This window comes from Dermacentor silvarum, chromosome 10 (genome assembly GCF_013339745.2).
Source record: "Dermacentor silvarum isolate Dsil-2018 chromosome 10, BIME_Dsil_1.4, whole genome shotgun sequence".
Lineage (NCBI taxonomy): Eukaryota > Metazoa > Arthropoda > Arachnida > Ixodida > Ixodidae > Dermacentor > Dermacentor silvarum.
Window position 1 is genome coordinate 61,383,375 of NC_051163.1, and position 14,790 is coordinate 61,398,164.

General features: G+C 46.1%; 1 long non-coding RNA gene across 1 annotated transcript; it reads right to left on the reverse strand.

The window, feature by feature from the left end:
• Positions 1-8,454: 8,454 nt before the first annotated feature.
• On the reverse strand, positions 8,455-14,113 carry LOC125940731 (uncharacterized). The gene is made up of 2 exons (XR_007463926.1): positions 13,532-14,113; positions 8,455-10,159 (listed from the first exon to the last, which is right to left on the reverse strand). It is a non-coding gene; the product is annotated as an uncharacterized LOC125940731 (long non-coding RNA).
• Positions 14,114-14,790: the final 677 nt, after the last annotated feature.

The following is a 14,790-nucleotide window of genomic DNA, read 5'->3' on the forward strand; positions in this document are numbered from 1 at the left end:
CGGTTAAGGGCTAAGCGCCGGTGGCGGCATCATCGCGAACCGAAACGGCTATTGGAATGAACCCATAACAGCTTACGCTGTAAAAGTACAACAAAGGAAGAAAATATAGAATGTAGAACATTACAACTCTGTCATGTGCACAGTGCTTGCTTCTGTTGCAAATGACAAACTTGCCCAAGTCCCCAAACTTACTATATTTACTTGCACTTGGGCCAGCATACTTCTTTAAAAACCTCCAAATACAAAGCTCAAAAAAGACACATATATGAGAATGTGGTGTGAAGAGCAAATAGTGCACGCTGCCCAGACTAACTGACATTAGCTCTCAACAAAACACAATCCAACTGCTACAATGTTGGCAACACGGAAAGAGGACTGTGGCGGTGACCATGGCTGCAACTGTGAAGACTCCTGCTCGGCAGGCTATGGCCAGAATGCCTATGGCAGCATGCTGTCAGGCAGGAGACACCCTGCTAGCTGTTGCTATTCTGGCTTTGGTCTTGGCTATCTCCTTCACTAAATTTCTGCATGCAGCTCTAGAGGCTTGGTGGGCAGGCACTTGCACTCTTTGAAGTTGCCGGATTGCTCAGACAGCGCTCTGAAGCTGCAATACCACTGGATGCACCTGTGTAAAGAGTCCAGTTGGCACATGTTTTACGCCTTCCGAAACCTTAACACCAGCGAGAACTATAGGTGCCAGACAAAGCAAAAAACAGCTTTTTCCGGCTTCTGCTCAGAATTTTTAATTCGCTTAGCATTCTTAGGACACTTTACGGCCTTTTCAGTGGCTATCATTGTCTCTAACCATCTTCCAGCCAATTTCAGTCATTGCATTAAAAGGCTGAACACCATGCTGAAGGATCCGGGTTCAAAACCTACTGTTAAGCAACTTGGGTCTTTGATTATGTGACACTGGGTATCTGCTGCTCTTCCATGAACCTCTCTGATGCCAACTTTGCTCATTGGGTATGTTGCCAGTGGGTGGGTGAGAGTGGGTTTTACCAGCACTCATCAATGTAAAAATACAAGAATCCTTTAGAAATTCTGTGGTGTTGGGCAGAATCGAACAAGCATCTGACATATTACACGTGTCATGCACAAACACTCTGTAGACACTGCTAAATTGTGCGGTGTGTATAGAGGGATGCGTGAGAAAAGAGCCTGGCTGCATTTTCATGCCTCAAACATGATGCGTTTTGGCAGTGGCAATACAGTTTGTCGCTACGCTGCATTAATGCTAATCGCATTAGTGTCGAGATTCATTGTGAGTGGGGTTTCTGCTGAAATTTTCTATTTTCTGAGCAAGTCTGAGTGATACATAAATAACCTTGGCATGTTACACAGTCATATAGGTGCTAGCCAGCACATAACTTTACTGAATTTCATCGTACCTAAATGAATGAAATTGGCTCTAAAAATTTCTTTCCCTGACGAGGTTCTGTGGTATATGGTATAAAAAAAAAATTATATGAGACAATCATAGAGGAGCCACAGTGCAGTGTTAATCTCGCAGTACTGTGTAATTTGCAGTTGCGGTCCGATAGCTGTGATATGTTACGTCATAAGAACCTATGGATAATCTTCAGTAAATTGCGAGAAATATCATACTGTCATCAATTCATGCAAGACATATAACACGAGTGCACGTACACAACAACTTATTTACCATTCCGCATGCCTGGACATCTGGGCAGCTGATTCTGGCCAGAGGCAACACCCACTACACCATTTCTATACAGCATACCAGCTCTACTCGGTTTCCAGACATTGTAAGGGAATGAGACCGACACGCACAGTGGTCATGGAAGAACTGGTGTTTATTGCCCACGCACCGGAAGTGCTCGAGCGCGTTGCCAGACTGGCTGGCATACATCGTCTTGTTTTAGTGTTATCGATACATCCTCTTTTCTTTAACATTAAAAGCTGGCTACAGGACGTCTGCAGGAGTACAATCAACCTCTCTATATGTCTTTCATAGATTATGAAAAAGCATTTGATTCATTAAAGATACCTAGCAGTCATAGAGGCATTGCGCAATCAAGGAGTACAGGAGGCATACGTGACTATCTTTGCAAATATCTACAAGGATTGCACAGCAACTTTGGTTCTCCACAAGAAAAGTAGAAAGATACCTATCAAGAACGGGGTCAGGCAAAGAGACACAATCTCTCCAAAGCTATTTACTGCATGCTTAGAAGAAGTATTCAAGCTCTTGCTTAGGAGTGAGGATGAACGGCGAATATCTCAGCAACCTTTGGTTTGCAGATGACTGTCCTATTCAGCAACAATGGGGACGAATTACAGCAAATGATGGAGTACCTTAAGTGTGAAAGTGTAAAAGTGAGGTTTAAGATGAATATGCAGAAGACAAAGATAATGTTAAATAGCCTGGCAAGGGAACAAGAATTCAGGATCGCCAGTCAGCCTCTAGAATCTTTAAAGGAGTTCGTTTATCTAGGTCAATTACTGACAGGGGACCCCGATAATGAGAAAGAAATTTACAGAATAATAAAACAGGGTTGGAGTGCATACGGCAGGCATTGCCAAATCCTGACTGGGAGCTTACCACTGTCGTTCAAAAGAAAAGTCTACAATAATTGCATTCTACCGGTGCTAACATATGGGACAGAAACTTGGAGGTTAACAAAGAAGCTTGAGAACAAGTTAAGGACCGCAGAAAGAGCGATGGAACGAAAAATGTTAGGCCTAACGCTAAGAGACAGGAAGAGAGTGGTGTAGATCAGAGAGCAAACGGTAATAGCTGATATTCTAGTTGACATTAAGCAGAAAAAATGGAGCTGGGCAGGCCATGTAATGCGTAGGATGGTTAACCGGTGGATCATTAGAGTTACAGAATGGATACCAAGAGAAGGGAAGCACAGTCGAGAATGGCAGAAAACTAGGTTGGGTGGTGAAGTTAGGAAATTTGCAGGTGCAAGTTGGAATCAGCTAGCACAAGACAGGGGTAATTGGAGATCGCAGGGAGAGGCCTTCGTCCTGCAGTCAACATAAATATAGGCTGATGATGATCATGATGATAGAGGACGTCTTACTCCTGGTAGCCCAATCGGCGGGGAGGCCTTCTCATTCTTGATGGCAGTCGGCTTGGTTCTGCACCAACCACTCCAGTCGGCCCAGGAGATGTATGATGGTGTTCTGTAGCAGTCTCTGCTGCGCCTCTTGGGGCCTGCACAGCTCGCTGCTCCCCTGCTTGTTGCCGGGATGACCCTTTAGGCTCCTCTGCCCCAGACACTCCAGCTGGTCTAGGAGATGTGGAAGGAAGGCATTCTACGGCAGCCTTTGCTCCGATTACTGGCGAGGATGCTGTAGGCCATTCTAGCTGTCTAGACGGTGCATACAGTTCCCTTGCTGCTGCTGTTGATCTTGCATTCACTAACGAAGTGTCAACACTCCTGAAGGCTCGTTGGGTTTTGCTCGCTCCCTGCAGCCCTGGATGACTTTCCGCGCGTCCGGTGCAACGTCCTGTAGGATGAAGCTGCTATGGTATTGAGTTGAACGCTTCTTTCATTTCCCATAAGTCTTGGCGGTTCCTTCTGAATTTGCTTCCATCCTCTGTTAGCACCCTGTATGATCTGGGGGCCACCAGGTCCAAATAGCTTCCGTGCCCCACTAGTTTCCAGAACAAATCCGGACAGTGTCTCCGGGGTGGAGCGGCGGGAGCTGCTGTGCTCTGTTCATGTTTTGCTTGTGTTTTCAGGGGTCTGAGAGATGCTGAGGTGAATCCAAAGAAGGGTCCGGGAGTGGCCATTTGGTGTTGCAACCCATGAGATACTGGGATGGCGAGACACCATCCTTCAGCGGTGATGCACGGTAGTTGAGGAGGCCAAGCCAAAACTCCTCCTTTGAAAATCCTGCCTTCTTGAGCAGTCTCTTGATGATTTGTACACCTTCCTCCACTAGTCAATTTAACTTTGGATAGTAGGGGCTGGAGAAGATGTACTCAAAGAAACGTCACCGAAAAGTCCTTGGCTGTGAACTGGGGGCCGCCATCAGTGCAGAGTTCGTGGGGCATGCCATAACATGCAAATATTTGCGACAGTTTGCTGATGACTTCCTTTGTTGTGGTTCCGTGCAACTCCTCAATTTCTGCACAGTTAGAGTATGCATCGTACACGACTAGGTAATGCTTGCCAGCATTTTTGTGCAAGTCCGCTCCTATCCTGTACCAGGGGCGACTGGACGTGTCGCGTAACAGCAAAGGTTGAGCCAGTTATTTGTATGCATGTATTTGACAGGTCAGACACCGCTCAACCATTTTTCTTATGCCAGCTGCCATCCTAGTCCAGAACATGAGACTGCATGCTCGTGATGTGGACTTGGCTATGCCCAGATGCCCCCGATGCAACCGACATAGCATTTCCTTTCTACAGCTTGGTGCCTTTCATCAGTACCCCTTCCACCACTGACAATTCATTAGTGCGTTGTTTCCACACCCCATTCTGCAGGCTCTGATGCCTGCAGATTTTTCATGACTTGCTGTAGTTCTGGTCCCTAGCTGTGGCATCTTTCAGTCCGTCTATTGTTATCCTGCTCACTCGGTCCACCAAAACACTTGGGGCATGTACTTCCAAGTCCTCTGTGCAGTTCTCTGACAAGCATTGTCCTTGCATTCTCGACACGGTATCAGCCACAATCGGTTACTTCCCAGGAACAAATTGCAACAGGTAGTCGTATTTCAGCAGTCGCAGAAACAGCCTTCGAAGTCGAGGCGGTACGTCACCGAGTCCTTTCCTTGGGATAAATATTAATGGACTATGATCCATCTCTATGATAATTCTTCGACCTAAAATGAACTCAAAACTACTCACAGCCAAACACTCATCCCAGAGCTTCCATTTCAATCTGTGCGTATTAGTGCTCAGTTTCTGTCAACACCCTTGACGCATAGCCCACCGGCCGCCACTCATTACCATGCTGCTGAAGAAGGGCTGCACCCAACGCAAAGGCGGATGAGTCACTAGACAGCTAGCTTACTAGGCAGGGATGGATAAAACATTGCAGGTATAGGGGCCTGCGTAAGCATTTCGTTTAGGTGGGCCCATATGATGTCATGCGCTCTTGTCCATTCGAAAATGACATCTTCACGCAACAGACCACGAAGTGATTCTGTCTGACGTGATAAGTTCGGTAAGTACTTGCTGAAATAGTTGACTGTGCCCAGTAACCTCTGGACTTCTTTTTTTGTAGCTGGTTTCTGGCAATGGGCTATGCACTCCACCAGTTCTGGGTTTGGTTTGATGCCCTGCTCACTTATTCTATCTCCAAGGAAGCTTATCTGTTTCAATCTGAACTTACATTTGTCCTAATTAAGTGTGAGACCTGCTTCACTGGCTGTTTTCAAGGCTTGTGCAGTCTCTCCTGGTGCTCTTCCCATGACGCACCCCAAATTAGAGTGTCATCGATGTAGATGCATACACCAGGTAGCCCATCGAAAATCTCGGTCATTGTCCTTTTAAATATCTCTGGAGCCGATGCAATACCAAATGGCAGCCTTAGAAACTGGTAACGACCAAATGGGCTGCTAAATGTGCAAATGCGCGAGGACTGTCTGTCAAGAGGGCTTTGGTGGAATCCACTGTTTGCATCAAATGAGCTAAAATACTACGCCCCTGCCAGTTTGGTTTTGATTGCTTCTCTGCGCGGAAGTTTTGAGCAATAACAAATGGGCTTCCCAGTCAGATGGCTCTTGCACCCTGGCAATGATGCCCGCAGCCTTTAGGCAATCGAGCTCCTCTTTCAGCCGTGACCAAACTGCGTGAGGTACATGTCGTACCGGCTCGACGACCGGCAAGCGCCATCTTGGAGCGTCATGCTGTACTCTCGCTTCAGTTGTCTGATGCCCGTGAACAACTTGGGATACTCTCGGCGAATGCGCTCGGATGAGTCTTCCTCTTTGTTGACTACTCTGATTCTACTGACAAGACCAAACTGCTCGCAAGCTAAGATCTGGTCCTAAGATCGCCTGCCAGCCCTTCTTCACAACAAAGAATTCCACCATTCTAGTGTCTTCTCCAATCCGAACAGGGAGGCATACCTTTCCCATGTGCACTGTTTCATTACCGCCGTAGCTGCGCAGTACTGCCCAGGCAGGCTATGGCTGCTGCTTGGTTCCCAGGGCTTCAAACAAACCGCGCTGCAGCAGGTTGGCTTGCGCACTGGTGTCAACTTTCAGCTGCACTTCTCATCCCGAAATATGAGTCGCTACCTCCCAGTCGCACCGATCAGCCGGGCTCGCTTTCTTACTGTTGCAGGTCATAGATATGTGCAGCACGTTAAAGGTGTCGTCGTCCTGCCACTCGGCAATGTCATTCACATGTGTTGCTCTTGCTTTGCAGCAAATTGCGAAGTGCTTTCTGAATACCACAAGTTTTTCGATAAGCTGGACACTCACGAGGCCTATGCGAGTGGTCGCAGTAGTCGCATTTCTTTCCTTGGTTTCTCATTTTGTTGCACCCAAGCGTATCCTTCCTGTGTGGCTCGTACTTGCTTTTTTCTTGCGCCACTGCGTCAACACTCTTGACTTCACTCTACGCTTTGCTCTGTGCGGCAGCAATATCCTCAGCCTTTGCCCACTTAACGGCTGTGGTAAGCGTCAAGTCTTTTTTGGCTAGAAGCTTTTCCCTCAGTGCCTTACCACATGTGCCATAAACTATTTGGTCACGCAGCATCGATTCCCGGAGGGTGTCATAATTGCAGATCTTTGATTTCAGTTACAGGTCCTGATAGAACTGTTCGAAAGGCTCAATTTCAGCTTATGTGCAGCTCTGGAACACGTAGCGCTCGAACGTTTCATTGCTCTTGGCTAGGCAGGAGGCCTCGAATGCTTGCACTAGCTTGTCGTAGTCCCTTTTGTTTTCCCCGGTAAGGTCGAAGGTGTTGTACGCGTCGATTGCATCTTGGCCAGCAAGGTGAACCAAAATGGCACCTTTCTGGGCATTGCTGCGTTGTTTTCCTGGTTCCAGGGACTCCGTGGCAATGAAGTACAGCTGTACTAGCTGCTTGAATCGAATCCAGTTGTCCGCCACATTATCCCTGAAACGTAACGACTCTGGAGGCGGAAGCTCAGTCATTTCTTAGCACAGGGACTGGCCACTTCTGACACCATGTAAAGGAACGAGACCGACATGTACTGTGGTCATGGAAGAACTGGCATCTATTGCCCGCGCACTGGAAGTGCTTGAACGCGTGGCCAGACTGGCTGGTGTACATTGTCTTGCTTTAGTGTCACTGATACAGACATGCATCACTAAACATCACCGATGGCTGCTCAGAAGTTGCGGTGCTCACTTTTTCATGTCGATGCCTTGGTGTGCAAATGCCGATCAGTATTATGGGGTTTGCTGATACTCAACCACAAGTCTGACACTGGACATATAAAGCTCAAGAACATTTCAGCTGGCACAATAGTTTAGTCTGTATTAAAACAGTGTGTACAGTGGTAGTCAGGTTGTATTAATAAATAAAAAGTTATTACTAAAACAAGCATTTGAACTAGGAAGCACAATTATGTCAAATGTGAAATCCACCAAAACTGTATTGTTAAATTTGTGTGAAAGACAAGAGATTTGGTCCATACTACTGTGTCCTGTCTCATTTGTATGTTTCTGTTTTCTTTGCTCAATTCTTATCTTATGAGTAACTTCAAGAAACGTATTTACAGTCACGAACACATTTTAGGCCAATCCACAATCAAGATAAAATTTCGATATGCTGAGACAGGCGAAGTTAGATGAAGGCACTCTAAGAAAATCTCATTTATAGCATGGTCAACTTTCCGTTAGGTAACATTACAAGAAAAACTACGGTTGAGAGAACTGAAAATCTCTCAATGTACTTATTAAATAATATTTTGCCGTAAAAGAAATAGATCAATCGATTGATCTACAACAAAACTTCAAGCCTGACCTTTAGGGCTTCTCCTCCGCCTCCGAGTGACAGGACAGGTGGCGCAAGAGGCTATCTCTCCGCGCAAAGGATGCATCGCAGTGGACGCAAGGGTAGGCACGCTTTCCAGCGTGGATGCGCAGATGGCGTGTTAGGCTGGCATGCTGAGCGAATGCTTCCGGGCACAAGTGGCACTGGTAGGGACGCTCTCCAGTGTGTTTGCGCAGATGGCGCGTCAGGCTGTGACTCTGAGTGAATGCTTCTGAGCACACATCGCACTGGTAGGGGCGCTCTCCCATGTGGATGCGCACATGATCTTTCCGGTGCGCTATCTGAGTGAATGCCTCCGGGCACAGGTGGCACTTGAAGGGGCGCTCGCCCGAGTGTACGCGCAGGTGTTGGGTCATGTGCTTCTTGTGCTTAGTCTTGTAAGTGCACTGCCGGCAGGAATGCAGCCGGCTACTTACAGACACGAGTGAAAGGTACTGCTTCAGGGATGCCGATCGCGGGGAACCTGCAAAGTTGTAGGGTGTAGAGGAAGTCAATGTAGCAGTGCGGCATCTATTTGATGGAACTAAAGTGCTACATCTGGCAATCAAAAAGTGTTGCCACACTTGAAGGCAAGACACTTGATAACCTTGGCCTGGCAACCCAAATATTACTCTCATGGCAACAATGCACTGATGCAGTACATGTCTCGCACGATTTCTCTCTATACATTTCTGTATACAATTCTTAATAATAGACGCAAACACAGGCAGAAAACTGGAAGTGGGCTTCACCCCAGGCCTATGGCTCCATTTGGAATTTGTACAGACAGTTCTCTTCATAGAACCACAGGTGCACATTTTATTTGCTTTACACCATGTGCGTGACACCACTGCAACCGGAGATCTTGCATCGATAAGTCTCCTCCGAGCATACTTTCAATAGAAAGTGAGTCAGGTGCAAAACTTTTTCCTCGCCGTGTGCTACTGCTCTATACCAACAAATGACGCTTTCTGCCTGTTATTCAGAGTTGGCCGAAGACATTTAGCTAGAAACTTTATACTTAATACCAAAACTCAGCAATAAAAAAAAGGAAGTTTTCTGGTACGCTGCCTGTAAGCAACATTCAATAAGGCTTAGTCAAATTCCTTATATATGTAATACTGCATTACAGAAAGATTTATACATGCAGCACAAAAAGAGCATCAACTGATGTTAGAAAACAGGAAGCAGATGAAATATTTGAAACGAAATAATAATATAAATAATAAATACATGACACTAAAAAAGAAAGAATAAACACAGCATTCATGACATTGACACCATATTTGCAGGTGGTGGAACAGCCCCATCTTAGAGCATTAAACAAGGGATTCTTTGTCTATAATATGAAAGCGCCCCCCCCCCCCCCCCACACAAACACACACACACTTGCTATTCCACAGATATACCAGGTGTTTCAGCGAACACTTTCAAAAATGTTTAAAAGTTGCCTGTGGCAAATAGCAAAATTCTAGTTCATGAGCTGGTCTATTCGAAGAGGCAGACATTACTTGCACAAAACATTGAAATGTATAATTGACTAATTAACAAAAACTCACTAATAAGTTTTTAACTAATACCCTTATGAGGCATATTGCAATTTACAAACTCTAGCCGTGGAGTTCACAACGCGGATCCACTTGGAACGAATTCTCAGGATCACACCAATTCCGAGATATTAATTCCCGAACTTTGCGGAGAAATGCATTGGCATTGCAGTTCGTTTCTTAACAAAATGTCGTTTTATGCATTGAAGCACAAGGGTAACTGGAACCCTCATCAACTAGAATTGTGCTATCTGCCACAGGCAACCTGTAAAAAATTCTTAAAAGTGTTCGCTGAAACACCCTGTATGAAAACAGTCAATATTCCACACCAAATATTACATTTTCTGGTTGTAAATTGCAGGGTCAATTTTTTTTGCCCTAATGATTACATATAAGTCAGTGCAATCCAAACCCTTTTATTTTTCTTCATGATTTCAGTAAAATGACGGGACAGCAAGCAAATTAGCCATTAGCCCGTTCCAGATAAGAGAAGCACAGGTGGCTATCAGCAAACAGAAATACTGCTGTCACAATGATAAATCAATTGTAGATCAAACTGCTGTGTCATGTAGCAAGGAAAAAAGATGGATTCTGTTCGAAAATCTGACGAGCTGGTCTGCAGTCGAAGCCCAAGCAATACAACTTGTTAGATGTTCTTTCAGGCGGCATGGACACATCTGCAACAGTACAAGGATCACTGTCAGTGCCAGCATAAACACTAACAGTTACACCCACACAAGTTTTTCTTTCTTTGCATTGACAGACGTAACTTAGGTTGGGGCAAAATGCTTTGCTTCACAATATATTACGATATCATATATCTATTACAAACAATTATTCACTGACTCATGCCGGGCCCACTCGATAAAACAAATAGCTTTTTCCTGTACGAAGAATCAATGTTTTGAACATTAAGTTCACTACACATTCAGTATTGATCACATTGGATCCCATTCCAAACATCCAATGTCTCAATGCTCCTGCCAGCACTCAGTGCATCAAAAGTGTGATTGGCGGGTACTGGTGAGGCCTCTTTTACTCTAACCGAACATGACATCTATTAAATCCATCTTTCACACCTTCAGAGAATAACAGTTTTTGAACAAGAATAAACTGTTGCCAAGCTTGCAGCCAGGACATAAATGCTCCTCACCAAATTTAATTTAATTACGATTTCTTTGACTTTCAAAATAGTACAAAACTTCCAAGCAACAAAGACACCTTGCCATGATGTAATGCAGGAAACCTTTTTTGATTACATAATGTGATCCACAATACGTCCAAACGTGTACTGCTGTCGCTTGGTTGAAAATACAGGTCAGTTGGACATACCTGTAGGCTTGCAAGTGATGAAGTACACATGTATAAACAGAATGAAGGTCCTGGCACTGCACTGGAATTTTTCATCACTTGCAACACTGCCACAGCATGTTTCATTGCTGCACCCCCCCGACACAAATGCATGTGCCATTTCTGCAGTATGTCCCGAGTCAACCATATTGTCTAGCACACATACAGCTGTGCTACATCTTTCGCCCCTGCACAGTAAACTATACTTGGAAGTCAGTGCCTGTGTTCCCTTAAGGGGGAAGTGGGTTCTTGAATTGTTGATTTTTAGACAAGATTTAATCAAAATTCTCACCTTGACTAAGTTTCTCATGTTAGTTTCAAAAATGTGATTAAATTTTCCACGTGGCCAGCAGTTCCAGAGATAATTAAAATCATTACGTGTTGTTTATTTGCACAATAGCAACAACACTACCAACCAGCAAGTTAATTTTGATGTATGGCTTGATACTACAAACTGTAAGGAAAACAACTCCAGGAGTATTTTCTTATATGGCAGGTGCTAACAATGTTGTAGCAAAGTACAATTCAATGTTTAGAAATGGCTATCATGTGGTGAAATTCCCCATGGCCAACTTACAAATTTCCAAAGCCAGAATTTAAAAATCCGCTCCTAGCCTTTCGAGCTATACACATGCTATACACATGCTCTATGTGGCCAGAAGGTCGAGATATCACTTCTGCAAGTTTACAAAAACACCAAATATGAGATTGAGAAAACATGAAAACTAAAAACAATAAGTAAGCTTAATTTAATACATAACACTACAAAATATCAAAATTTACAACTGCCATTGCATCCATAGCCTCCAGGAATATAGTCTGCCTGGTTGCAGTCATTCCGGTGATGCTGTCTCAGCACCCACTGCAAGTTTTCAGCAGAGGCACGCTTGTGTGCACATGGTGGAGCTCGCGGCGGTCTTTGCATGCCCTGCGCTTGGTGTGGCCAGGATTCTGCAACAAGTCTTTTGAGTATGGCTGCTGAGGTTTTCTCATTCCCAGCACTAAACTTTGTTACAGATTCAGCCACAGCTACTAGCACAGTGAACAGTGATGCATGCTGTTCCTTTGTCACAAGCACCCATGTCATAGAGTGGAGACTTTCGTTGTTGTTTTGTGTCTTTCTTCACTGGCATCGCTCAAGAAGTGCTTCATCAGACAAGCGCTTATACACGGGAAGAAGCGCCTGACATACATGGGGTGGCAGATTGGGGCGGTGCTCCGGAGCAGGCTCCCCTCTGGCCTTTGCGGTATTTTTCGACAGCATGATTCTGGGCCTTCTGGACAGAGAGAGTGATTTGACATTACATCATTCGAAGTAATGTGGTCGTACGTGACCATGACTGCGCTATGCATGGCCTTTGCATCACCCTTGTGCGATATGATGGCCCAATGGTAATAATTACTCAGCTTAGTAATTAGGTCCTCGGTTAGCTATACCCTTGCCTCCAAGGCTGCCAGTTCCAGAGCACTTCTGCTCTGATTCAATAAGGGTGCACAGCGCAGTGCCCATTGTCTTGTGAACATGATTCACAATATTCTTTTCCTACAGCTAGGTATCCATACATGCTGGCTTCTTGTAGGGCAAGAAAGTTGCCGCTGTGACCATCAGTAAGCAGAGTCGTGTACCGCATCTTATGCTTTTTCAGGGTAAATTTCTCGTTGGCGTAACCTATTCTCCGCGCACGGGCGCGGTACGTTGGACAGACATTCTCACGCCTGCAGCGCTCGTGCTGTATCAGCCATGCCAGATTATACCTTTCTCGCGCCTTACAGCGCTCTACCTTCAACATAACATCACTGATTGTCCCGGGGGAGCAGTAGGGGCCGTAGTGGAGACCGGGCCTGCTCTCCTGGAGCAGTATTTTCGCTCGTGCCATGCTTTTCGTATGCTGCTCTTCGTGACTTTCCAAAACATTTGAACTCAAAGGAAATGCTTTTGAAAAACCACGGTGAGCACCAAACGAAAAGACTGGCACGAGCGAAGGTACTTCAGGCCCGGTCTCTGCTGCGGCCCCTACTGCTGGACTGGACTGGAAAAACTTTATTTAGGTCCCGCAGGACGCGCTTAGCGCGTAGCGGGCGTCTCCCACGGAGGGGCCGACAGGGAATACCTGGCGGCCGCTACGTGATGTTATTTTGAAGTTAGTTACGGCGCGAGAACGTTCATCCGACGCACCGCACCCGTGCGAGGAGAATAGGTGACGCCGACGAGGAATCTACCCTTTCGCAGTGCCCTTAGAAAAATGATCAGTGCAGCTTTAATTTTTCACCGACTTTCTTAAGGTGTTCTTCTGGCACACATGATCCTTCTTTCAAGCCTCGTAGGTCGGGTCGTCATCTTTACGTGCCCGTTCGCACGTAAAAATTGCCCAGCAATAAATAATCGAGTACGAAGCCCGTGAACAGCTCAATCACCGTGCCGACGACACGGCAATGTTATCTGCATGCGCTGTCTATCTTCAATTGACCGTATGAATCACGCACTGATCGCGCACACTTCCCGATAAACTATATGATCGGCGATTGCGTTTGGTGAGTACCAGTGCTCTGCAGTGCCCGCACAGCGAGAATGTTCACGACAAACGGTTTGACTTTGGTTCGCCGCTTACACGCGATGAACTCCACTTCTCCGCAACATCGCCGCAATTTGCGCACTCGACAGCTAGCCTACTTCACAGCAAGTCCATAATCCCGCTCACCTTTTCTCACAGTGGTGCTAGCACCACACATCGTACACTTCACACATAACAGCAACGCATTCAGAGAGTCCAAACTCGCGATGATGAAGCTCGTAGCAAGCTCGTTCGTCCCGGCAGCAGCGTCGTCAGCGCGATCCAAAAGGTCCACTTTTCGCTCAGTTGCAGGAGTTGAAACTAGCACTTGAAGTTTTTCTTCGGCTTCTTTATGAATGCGTTGCAAATCTTCTGGCTGCAGCATAGCAGTGACATGCCGAACCGCTGATTAAACGCTGCCGCTGTTGCGAGCGCTAACGGGAGCTAGGCTTAATTCGCAGTTGGGGGCTTCAGTCGTCGCTTGACTCGAGTAGCGGGACGTTCTCGATGTCGTTGTAAAGTAGCGGTGCAGAGCGCTTCTTAAAGTTGAACTCCCTCTGTCTCTTCCTTTTCTTTCCATATCTGTACTTCGTAGCGAACTTCGGAGATCTTGTCGACATGGTCATCGCCGTGCAAAAAAAGCGTCAGCGTGTGCGGCATGAACGAAGCAGCCACGGAGAGATGCAGACGACACCAGTCTAGCCAATGGTATGGCGCGCTGTGGGTCACGTGCCTTAGTTGACAAATGAAATCAGGCTTTGGGACTTCTCTCAGAGGCGGAATTCCTCCACAGCCAGCGTGCGAACCGTGCGGACAGTGGTGCGGACACGACGCGGACCAGTATCGTGGGGCGCCCGACGTGGAGTGAGGCGCCCGACGTGGAAAAATACTGTGGCGGCGCTGCGATCGAACTGGGTTGGCCCGCATCAAGGTCGCGCCGTTGGAAACTGCTGGCTATACAGTTTGGCAGGGTGATTTGTACTACTTCGCGCGCTGGTATTTGCGTTCAGATCGCTCAAATGGTGTTCATAATTGCATATGACATGTATTTATGCCTTAAGAATAAATTACTTTCTTTCTCTTTTTTATTTTATTTTATTTTTCAATGCCGCTCGGTAATTGCGCGTGCATTGCGGCCGCAGTGTCGGCTTTCATTCTACTATGTTATTGTACGGTTCCCTTTGGAGAACAAATGTTTTTCGCGTTCTTCAAGCAGCTTGTATCTCTCGTGCGTACTGTTGCGCATATAGTTTTCCATCAGTAGGTCTTGCGAAAAGCAGATGAAGAAACATATATGTAACCTTCTTGGTTGCCGCTTCAAACAAGTAAAGCATATCTGCCCCACCCGGCGCCTGTACTCAGATTTACGGGAAGCATTGTTATAGATTTTAATAAAAAGAGTAAAC